Source organism: Cupressus sempervirens, chromosome 6, assembly GCF_028749045.1.
Source record: "Cupressus sempervirens isolate cs-2001-9-10 chromosome 6, ASM2874904v1, whole genome shotgun sequence".
NCBI classification, from domain to species: Eukaryota; Viridiplantae; Streptophyta; class Pinopsida; order Cupressales; family Cupressaceae; genus Cupressus; species Cupressus sempervirens.
The window spans coordinates 152,829,739-152,841,614 of record NC_143123.1 but is presented as its reverse complement, the minus strand read 5'-3'; the positions used below and the strand labels follow the sequence as shown (position 1 = coordinate 152,841,614).

Sequence of the window (11,876 nt, the reverse complement as noted above, 5' to 3'; positions counted from 1 at the left end):
TTGTCTAGAGATACTATTCAACCCCCTAATATTCCATGAAATAACAATCATTTAGAAGATTGCGCGAAGTGGGAGTCAATGGGCTTCACAAACCCCACTTCAACCAACGTCTCACCCGTCATCTTAACTTTCTCTTGATCCGTTTTCCTTCCACTCTTAGCAGATTTCTCTGAAGTCCCTTTTTTAAAGGGCTTTTGCTGTAAGCCCAAAATGGATGTAGCTTTAGAGTCTTTTGTGTTGTCGGTCACTCCTTTCTTGCCAGGATGGGTAGAGGCTATGATAATTGGACCATCACGGGGATGTGAGCCACCAGGAATATCACAACTAATTCTTGAACCAATTCATCTGCACCAACTGGTTGGCCTTGTATTTCCTCAAGAATCTAGACTAGATTCTCAACTTTCTCTAGCTGGGGATCCAAAAGAGAGCCATCACCTAGAGGTGTCACAACAGGTAAACCTTCCTCCTGTATCAAGGTCTCTAGCACATTAAACCTGTTGAAGGTGTTATCACCTTGTCTATTCGTCCAATTTCTCTTCTGCCCCTTTCATTTATTGCGTGGCTTCATTGGGATAAAACCCTCCTTATCCCTAGAGGGACCAATTGGCATAGGGGTTTTACCCTTGTCATCCTTAGGGGTCGGCATCGTGGTTGTTAATGATTGAGAAAATTTATTTCAAGGGCATTTACGTTGCAAGTGCCCATACTCACGACAAATCCTACATCTGAAGGGTAGAGTCTCATAGTCCAACTGCTGAATCCATGAACAATGACCTAAGCAAATTTCCATAGAATCAGGTAGAGGATTAGTAAGATCAACCTCCACACATATTCGTGCATATAAAATTACCTTCCGATCCTGTGTTTGGGTGGCTGACCCAACAGGTTTCCCAAGAAAAAGAGATATCGAATGAAGAATATCCTCTCTCCAAAATTCCAGTGGCATACGTGGAAGCCAAATCCACATAGGGACCTGAGACGGGATCTCCTCAGCGAAATTGAATCCAGTGTGCTAGGGTTTGATAAATAGCTCAACTTGGTTAAAGAAGTATGGGCCTCCTTCGAATACTTTGTTCCTATCCGACATGCATGAGAAAATAACCATAAAATAATTGTTAGCTGCTAGTAGAATTTCCATATCCCCTTTTGGATTCCAAGTCCGATGCGCCCATGATTCCAGCACAGGTATAGGGAGTTGGAGACTCAAAAACTTGCATATGAGTGCATGCTTGCCCCAATATTCCACATCTTCTGAAACTTGCTCCGGTTGAATGACTAACACTGGTCGATCATCAGATCTCTCCAAACACCCATTCATCTTCCTAATTCGGATAGAACCATTTGATGAAGTCACGTTCTCTCCAGATGGGATATTGTCCATCATGCCTTTAGCTCCTCCTCGCATTTGAAAAGATGTATCAGCCATTTCTAGATCCTCAGTCAAAATCTGAACCCCAGGGGCATCCAATTGCCCCATGCTCGGACTTAAATGCAATATCTCCAGGCTAAACTCCAAAAATCAGACCTACCAGAAGCCTATAGTGCTTCCCACGCCACTGAGGAAAGAAGGCACCTGCTGAGCGCCAAACTTAGGCCGGCCTCGACTTCACAAAAACTTTCAAAGCTTTCCTCGCAGTACTCCACACCTCCAATGTAGAAATCTTCTACAACATGCAGGCGAAAATTAGAAAAAGCAGCTGTAGCCACCGCAACAGACGCTCGGGAGTAGCAGGCTTAGGGCACACAGGCCCTAGCCTCGCAGAACACCAGATCGCAGCGCAGAGCCATCCTCTTCCTTTAACAATCTCTTTTTTTAAATATTCAACAATACCATTCTAGCGAATTTAAATCTTGATGATAGGAACAACAAAACCAAAATTAACCATTACACGAAGCCACCGTTAAAGATATATTGAAATGTTTAAACTATTCAATTTAATTTTTGGGTATGACCATGTAAAGATTTTTCCATCGATCTTTTGAACCACTTTATGTAACCCATCATCACAATGCAAGAGAGCCAAAGAGAAGAGATATTCAAAAGATTAATGAAAAAATCTCTACACAATCATACCCAGAAATTAAATTGAATGTCTAATAAATTGTAGAATCTTGTAGCTCTGTCATTTAAATTAAATAATATAAATAGATTTTAAACAATTCTAAATTTCTATATAAAATTTAAATTTGATTCCACATATTCAAATTTTAAATTAACACCATCTAACTCAAAATAACAAAAAAGAAGAAGCTCTCCTTAGATTTCCAAAAAGTTTAATTTGTAAACTTCCACATATTTTACAGCCATTCAATTTAAAAAATAAAAATAAAATCATAAGTGATTGTTCCAATTAACATAGATTTCCATAATTTCTCAACTTTCTCTAAAACTATCTCACCTTCATTTTTCAATAATATAAGTTTAGAAATAAAAGACGTGGTTAACAAAAGCTATAAATCCCCTCCATTAGAAGCCCAAACGCGTAAGTTTGGAAGTGCAATGGATCTTATGATCATTATAATGTTACCATTCTTGGTCTTCTCTCCATTTATGCTGTGTATTCCTCCCCCACGCTATCTTTCCATTTGTTTGTTGAGAACACGCATTTGGACTGTTGGATTATTTCACTTCATGTGGAGAGATGTTCGTCTGATTGCCAATTTGCCGGAACTCATGGCTTCTTCAGGGTATGCTCTACAATTTTATTTATTATGTATTATGTATAAACCATTTTTATATTCGCATTTTATTTGATGGTAGATTTGAATATTCATAATGGCGATGCTATGTTTTAGACAGAATGTATCAAAAGTCAAAATTCTTTTTTTTTTCAGATCTTCTAAAATACAGTAATTTTTTCTCAATTTTGTTGTTGTTTTGGCTTACAGAACCTATCGATCATAAAGAAAAAATGGTGTAAATTTCATAAAGAAAAAATGGTGTAAATTTCAACAAAATCTGTTAGGTTTTCAGTTTTTTCAATTTTGATCAAAGATGCATTTTTTTCTGGAGGATAGCTGGCGCCCATTTATAATTGAGATTTACAAGAGTTAGAAATAAATCAAAGAAACAGACAATTCATTTTCACATAATTAAGAAGATAAAATGAATGATATAAAAATTTATTTGATGATAGATTTGAATGTGTATAATTGAAATTGCAGGAATTTGTGATAAATTGATGGAGCACAAAAAAAAATTTTCAGATATCAAGGAGATTGCATGAATGAAATAAATTAGAGTGTTTGTTTAATCAGAGTGACATGAAGCTGTTGCATGGATTTCATTAGATCTCTGCATGCAAGGGATTTAACTGGTTTTGTATAATCTGTTCAGATCTTATGACACCCAGTTTTAATTATGGAGTAATTTGTTCTATAATATATAAGAAAATTTTACCCTGATCTTTTTATATAATATTTTTTTATGAAATCTGATGAATCTTATTTTCTATGAATTTTTTTTAAAATATTTTTTTTTGTCCTTTCTTTGCTATACTTGATCATGAGATTTGGTATGTTTGGACACAAAATTGAAAGAGAAAAATGAAGTATTATTTATATGTTATATATAATGATAAAAGATTTATTTATTTTTTATCTGAATTAATTATTTTAAAATGAATTACTTATTTTAGCTCCTGCTAAGCATAGGATGGAATTAAAGACAAGAGAGGTGGACTTAAACAGTAATTGCTAATTTTATTTTGTAACAATCAAATTTATGGGCAATTATTTGATTGATTCTGATAAGCTACATCAGATTGTATAAGATATTGTGCACTTTTTTTTCTTGATTCACTCCCTACGATTTTTGTGTTGACATAGGATGCATTATCAGATTAAAAGGAAGGTTTCACATTACAGTCATGCAAAGCCATATTAGGATAGATTATGTTGCGCTAAACCAGGTGCTTGTTGATTCTTCCAACCATTTAGGTAATATTAAGTAAAAAATGTTCGGTGTAACTAAAACTTTCTGATTGATTCCTTATCATGGTTTGGGTGTTGCTATTACTATGCAGATGGATCTCTGATAATCTCTCAGTAAGATCTCCTTTTTCTTTTGAGTATAATTAATATTATTTATTTTATTGTTAAGATTAATTATTATTGTGTAAAATTTGAGTTAAATTTGAACTTTAACACTTTTTTAATAAAAAGCTCACAATTTACCAATGCATTGTAGACTCTCGCCTATCGCTCATTTTGTTTTATTAAAGTGTTTAAAATTTATTGATCTACAGACTTCTTCAAAACAAAGTCTACCAAAGCCTTTTCTGTGATGAAGTAGAAAATGCAAAATTGGTGGTGATTGCATTTAGAGGCACATAACCATTCAATCCAAATGATTGGAGCACTGACTTCGCAATCTCATTGTATACAATTGGCAGAAATCATCTTGAATTTCTGAAGTAATGGATTTAATAAATTACTTTAACAAACATATAAAGTATTTGATCTGATGATGAAGTGTATGTTGTAAGCATCTAAATCATATTGATAATGAATAATTTCATCTAAAACCCAATACAAACAATGAATATTTAAACAATGTTCCAAGAGAGGCCATGAGAAGCCTCTGGCTTACAATGCCATGAGAGCTGAACTAGAAAATTTTCTGGAAGAACACAAGAATGCCAAGAGTATTGTCACATATCTTGAATTCCATCCAGAGACTAGTTGTTTCCAAAGTTTCCGAAACTTTGATTCATGTCTTTGCAGATGAAAAAAATAAAATAAAAAATCAGCTGGATTTAACAGTTTGCAATAGAATTCCAATTGTTTAATATTTTATAATTTTTCTTGATAGTTGTAAGATCAATTTAGAGAACTTAAAAATAGTCATTAGCCATAATTTTGCATTAAAAATTATAATTTTTCTAGATAGTTGTAAGATCGATTTAGAGAACTTCAAAATAGTCATTAGCCATAATTTTGCATTAAAAAGTAGATTTCTATAATCTACAGGCTTTGGATTCCCACTAGATAGACTAGCATCACTCACTTATGGATCTCAATATTTGCCTCTTTTAGTGTACTTCTGGGCCCAAGCAACACTACCAAACATGTAGTGGCCACTAAGAGGTTTTCTATCATACCATTTCCCATATAGTGTCAATCACAAGCAATTATGTAATTATCTTAAAAATATAATTTGCACAACAAAGTGCTTTGCCCCAAAATCTATCACTATAGATTTGGCTTGCACAAAACCATTCTTCCAAGAGGTATAAGAAACTGTGTGCTTTCACATAATATCATGACATGGTTGGAGAAATGCACCTAAGCATGATTCAAACAATTACTCCAAACTATCTTTTCTGAACTTTTTGACAACTAATGAAAATTTCTCCACCATGGTGCTTCACTGATGAAAATTTTCAAAGGTAAGACATAGGTTTCATACAACTTCTCTAAGGGTCCGTTTGGTTCTTGGAAGACAGGAATTGGCTTTTTCAAAACTCGGATTTGAAAATTTGTGCATTTGTTTCAAAATTTGCAAAATGGAATTAGCACATGGGACTTACAATTTTGCCTCAAAACCAGGTTTTCCAACTTCCTACTAAAAGTAGGAATTGAAAATCAAAACATGGTTTTGTTTTTTAAGAAGTGTAAAAACAATAGATTAGACTACTTTTTGAAATGTGCCTTCAACTCCAAGCTTACACCTAAAAATGTGTCTTCACACGCATCTTCCGAGTGAAACAAATGGTTTCAGTAAAATCCCAAATATCGGAATGAAGATATACAAAACCTTGATTTGGCTAAACCAAAGTTTGTAAAAATCCAGATTTTTTAAATTCCATGAACCAAACGGACCCTAAATGTATCCAGATGAATCATCAATAATGGTCAAAATGTGTCTCAATCTAGCAAGAAATGGATGATTTGTAGTGCACAATTGAGAATGAACAATTTGAAGATGCTTCTTCCCACCCCACATATATTTCTTTGTAATCTTTGCTGACATCAGATTCTTTGCATATGCCTTTTTATGAAGAAACTGAAGGCAAACTATGGACCATTAATCTTGGCCGATGAAGTGTGTGCTTGTAAGATTCTGGTGTCCTAGCTTATTATACATCTGAGCTATAAACTCTTAAGTTAAAATTTTTATCAATTGAGAATTATATGCATAATATCCTGCTTGTAACTCAAATGGTTGTCCCTAAAGAGAGAAGTGTTGATGAAAGTAAGAAGAGATCATCATTGCAATTGAATGAATCCCACTAACTGAATGATTACCATTTGAAGAGTAAAAATATGTTGAAGTTGTAAATTTATGGATGCTATCTGTGCTTTGTTACATATGACAGTACAAAAAATGACATTTCACAAAGAGTGTTTGTGTTACGCACACATTCCAGCTACATGTAACGTTTAGGCTATATGGTTATGTAATGATTCTAGGTGTTCGAAGCTGCTGGCTGACATGTTTAACTCTAAAATATGTATTATTTACTATAAAGTATTCTGCACTAGGCTGAAAACAATTGGCCCATAAGACCTTCAATTCTGCATACAATTGCATTGTTACCAATAAATTTGGAAACTTTAGGAGCCAAAAATTGTGGTATAATCTAGTTGTTAGCGTAATGTTGCTGGTAATTAGAAACATATGACTAAATTTATTTTTATTTTTCTAGCCTTCTCAAGTATTTTACATCAAAGTAGAAAGCCGTATGGTTCAATGGTCGTTTGCAGGAGGGCCTCAACGGTTGTTTGTAGGGGAACCTCGATGGGCGATTGTGATTGAAAACTTCAGATCAAATGATGGAGAGTATATAAGACGGTTAAGAGATGGGTTCATGCAGCCTTTGGGGTTTTCTCACAAGGGACAACACTTTAGGAGATGTTTCTTCAAAAAGAGAAATCAATCGGGCTTTACTGACCAACCCTTGAGAACAACAATGTTAGAAATATTAATTTCTACTTTTAAAACTTATTTAATCATATCTATCATTAGATGTTTGTAGCGTTTTAGATTTACGTTTAGATTGTGTCAGCTGTAGTAATTTTTAGAACTCTGTAGATAATTGTCTAGCCGGGCAAATGTCAGATATTTCTAGAGTATTGTAAACTTGTCTATAAAAAGAGTGCTATGTATCCATTTAGACAATAAAAAAAGTAATCAAATGCAATTAATTTTTATTGTGCCACAACACATTGCGTTCATATTTCATTTTGTGTGCCTCTGCCCACCCATTAGAGTGGTATCAGAGCTTGGTTAAGAAGAGGAGTTTGAAAGATTGTGCATAAGGAGGATTGCAACAGAGAAAGGGGATATAAAGTTATTGTGAGATCTATAAGTTTTTTTATTGCCCTATTTAGGGTTTGTTATATTTGTGAATTTTGTTTATAAGTTTCTATTAGGCATGGCTTCAGGGAGTTTTCAGGCTTCAATTCCAATGTTTTCTAGAAAGAATTATGATGATTGGGCTTTTAGAATGAAGCTTATATTCGATTCCTATGAGTTATTAGACATAATCTTAACTGGTTATGCTGAACCTGTAGATGAGTCTACTTTAAATGCTAATCAAAAGAAAAAGCTTGATGAAAATAGGCAGAAGAGTAAAAAAGCTTTGCAGATTATTGGACAAGCTCTGGATGACTTAGTTCTTGGAAAAATTAGTCTAGTTGTTACAGCCAAGCAAGCTTGGGACATTCTTGAGAATGCATATCAAGGTACAAGTAAGGTAAAGATTGTTAAATTGCAAGCACTTAGAAGAGAATTTGAGAATTTACAAATGAAGGATTCTGACTCTATAGAGCAATTTTTAAATCGTGTTATGAATGTGGTTAATCAAGTAAGGATGAATGGTGATGAGCTTTCTGACTAGAAAGTTGTAGAAAATATTTTAAGAAGTTTGCCTCCTAAATTTGATAATGTTGTGGTTGCAATTGAAGAATCTAAGGATTTAACAACATTGTCTATAGATGAGGTGTTTGGATCCTTGTATAATCATGAAGATAGGTTGAACAAGCTTAATGGTAATTCATTGGAGAATGCATTGAAAACACAAATGACATTTGGTAGAGGTAGAGGAAGAGGAAATGCTAGATTGAGAGGAAGAGGAAGAGGCAGAAATAATTTTCAAAAAGAAGAAAGGAGTCCAGATTCAGGAGGAAGAAGAAATCAATACTCCTATTCAAGGGGAAGCTGTAACTACTAGACATCGCAAAGGTATGATAAATCAGATATTCAATGTTATTACTGCAAGAAGTTTGAACATTTTGCAAATGAGTGTTCGAAAAAACAAGTTGATATGAGCAAGCAAAATGTAAATTTTTCTGAGAGTACTTTTGAGACATTGTTCATTACTTGCAATGTAGCTCAAGAGAGCACAAATGATTTTTGGTTTTTAGATAATCGTTGGAGCAATCATATGACAGGGAATAAAGAGTTTTTGAAAGTTTAGATAGATCAATTAAATCAGAAGTGAAGTTGGAAAACAATGAGATAGTGGAAGAGAGTGGAAATGACACAATCAATGTTATAACTGTAACGCCCTGCTAAGGGATCCAAAAGAATTAACCTAAAGTTTCAGTTTTTGTTTCAGAGTTGTAATCACGTAAGATAAATCCTCCATTATCATATAATTAACTCCAGTATTTGTTTAAGAAAAATAAAGATTTACTCCACAATTAAAAATCAATTTTTCTAAATTTACTAAAGGGTAAATATTACATTGTTTCCAATTTGCTAAGGTAAGTTTCCTGTTGAATCATAGCTCTATTGAAGTCGAATTAATCATCTTGAAAGATTTCCTATCTTGCTAATTAATACCCATAATAATCAAATTTTATTTTATTTTAAATAACTAAAATCTATTTTAAAATATCTAATTAATATTTATAAATTAAATTTTAGATTAATCAACAACTATATTAAATGTTATCTATTAATTTTATAAATTTAAAATTATTAATAACTTTATTAAAAATCATAACATTTGAAATATATTATATTTTATATTAAAAACTTTAATTAAATTAACTTAATAAAATTTAAAACTTTATAATAAAAAAAAGATGAATTTAATACTGCTGCACAGGTGCGGGTTTCAAGTAATACCCCCTGCGTTAACTTTGTTTGGGCGCTGTTTAACACAGTCGTCATCCCTTAATAAGGGAGGCCGCGACCTGCCACGACAGTGGCCTGCCGCGTAGCCTTTAAGGTTGCCGACAGTCCACTGTCATGGATAGTGCCCCTTAGGGGGGTGGGATGTGATTGCCCACCTCCCCATTATATATATATATATATATATATATATATATATATATATATATATATATATATATATATATATAACGATTTTTCAATAAAATGATTTTAAATAAACATCTTACCTTACAAAATTAGATTCATCTCATTTGTAAATTGAATAAACTAATTCTTGGTAAAACTATATTTATTGTCAATGAATATATATTTACTATTATTCATTATATATATATATATATAATTTTTTTTTCTTTTCAAAACTCAAAATAGATTTGACAGGTGAATACAATGTACCTTTTTTTTTCCTCCTTTTTATCTATGTATTTATTTGTTTTCTCTAAGAAGATTTTCCATTTAAGATTAAACCCTCCCCAGTAAATTTTTTCAAACTATAATCTATTGGAGAGAAATTATATTGAACAATTGAAACATTCCATGTACAGAATAATTTTTCAATATCCAAAATTCACAACATGATATATATTCTTTACCAAAATTATCCAGACAATCATCTAGCAAACACGAAGAAGACAGGAATTAAAAGAACGTATTTAAATTATGCAAATTTTCACAAGCGTCTACCTGGATACTGATGCTAATTCGCTATGCTCCAAAAATCTGTAGAGAACAATTCCCTTTTTCAGAACTTTCTCTTCTTTAAAAACTTCTTCCTTCTCCAAAATTTTCCAACCCCTTGAAAAATGAACCCCCAAATTGTGATAAGGAGTTCCCTCCCTAAAATTGGGGCACTAATTGTGCGTTCACCCCAGAGAACTCTTTGCTCACACCTTTTTAACTTTTTATTAACTTTTATTTATCTTTCTTTTATCTTTTCCATGCACATACAATAATCCATTAAATTACTTTATTTAATTTTTACTTGACCTCTTTTAAATCAATTTATTTAATTTAGTCTCATGCACGTATTATGCAATCATGAAACTTTTAATAAATTTATTTCTTTTCCTTCTAAATTTATTTTTGAACATTAATTTTGATAACTATCTATTAATTTAAATAATAATATTATTTAGCATTTATTTAAAAATGCACTCCAAATATATATATATTATTATTATATTAACTAAATATTATCACGTTCAAATTTAAACTTATAGATTTATCCTCAAATTTAATTCTTTTATTTGACTCTTTTATATAATTAATTTCTCAATTAATTAAATAAAATATTAACATAACATATAATTTTCCATTAAATTAAATCATTAATTAAATTTTTTTAATTAGATTTAATTAACAGAAAATTCACCAAAAACTCATAAAGTAAAATACAAAAACTCATCATAGTAAAACACATACAAAATCAACTAAGAGTTTAAGATCACGAATTAATGTCATCTTAAGCATTTAGAAGGTACACGACTCAGATACTTGTCCTAATTGTCAATTAGGATGAATGGCTCAAAGGTTTAGAATTTGGACTTAAGAATTTATCTCCCCTCTCTTACCATTGAGATAATGCGATAGGGTACGCTCATCTTGGCAATTCAGGAAAGTCGATACACGATGCCTGCAACCTGCATAAAATCCACACATATACATACACAATATATACTAAGCTAAACAAGCAATGGTAGGAAGTGGTGCATCGGGTAGATCTCGACTAGCAGGTGACTATGACTCCCTTCCTTAACCACATCATAAACACCATGCATAAAGAAAACAAACATGCACACTATACACATGTAGTATGGGGTAAGTATCCATAAAAAAACACATATGATAATCCATCTAACTAAACATCATCAATAATTTAACAGCATTGTAATAATCATCATGCACACATGAAGTATAGAGTACCAAGTAATCTCATCATATATCAACTAAGTTTGAAACAATATCTAATAATCTCAAGATAATGCGACTAATCATCAACATAAAACTAGCCTGAAAGAGTTTGGCAATAATAGCAGAAATTCACTACATCCACTCCCCCAGGATTAGGCTTACTCCTAGAAGCCTATAAACAAGTAGGGATATAAATCCCGTAATCTAGATGCATCCTCCCTTGTAGCTGAAGAGTCATCAGTAGGGTCCCATTGGACCCTTACCTACTCTATGGTTCGACCCCTAAGGGTCAACTCCCATTGCTCCAGAATGCGAACTGGCTCCAAAGCCAGCTGCCTGTCCTCTACCTACAACGCATTCCAGTCAAGAATATGTACAACATCAAGGATATACTATCTAAGTATTGAAACATGGAAAACATCATGAATGCGAGCTAGGTTGGGTGGTAAAGCAAGATGATAGGCAACTAGAGCAATCCTCTCAAGAATCTCAAATGGTCCCACAAAGCGAGGTGCTAGCTTCGAGCCCTTTCCATAACGGATCAAACTCTTCCATGGTTGCACTCTCAAGAAAACCTTCTCTCCCACAACAAACTGCTTATCTATCCTATGTGCATCAACATACTTTTTCTACCTATCTTGTGCCATAGTCAAGTGCTCTCGCATACACACAACCTGTTGTTCCATATCACAAAGCATCTCATGACCCAACAAGATGTGATCCTCAAGACTGTCCCAACTCAAAGGTGTACAACAAGGACGTCCATATAAGGCTTGGAAAGGTGCCATGCCAATAGAACTGTGATACCCATTGTTGAAAGCGAACTCCACTAGGTAGA

General features: G+C 33.0%; 1 long non-coding RNA gene across 2 annotated transcripts; it reads left to right on the top strand.

The window, feature by feature from the left end:
• The first annotated feature begins 2,463 nt into the window (after positions 1 to 2,463).
• Positions 2,464 to 4,464, top strand: LOC149551695 (uncharacterized). 2 transcript variants are annotated; one of them, XR_016353326.1, is made up of 2 exons: positions 2,464 to 2,688; positions 4,248 to 4,464. It is a non-coding gene; the product is annotated as an uncharacterized LOC149551695 (long non-coding RNA). The 2 variants fall into 2 exon arrangements; XR_016353327.1 differs by lacking the exon at positions 4,248 to 4,464 and adding an exon at positions 3,166 to 3,433.
• The last annotated feature ends 7,412 nt before the right edge of the window (positions 4,465 to 11,876 follow it).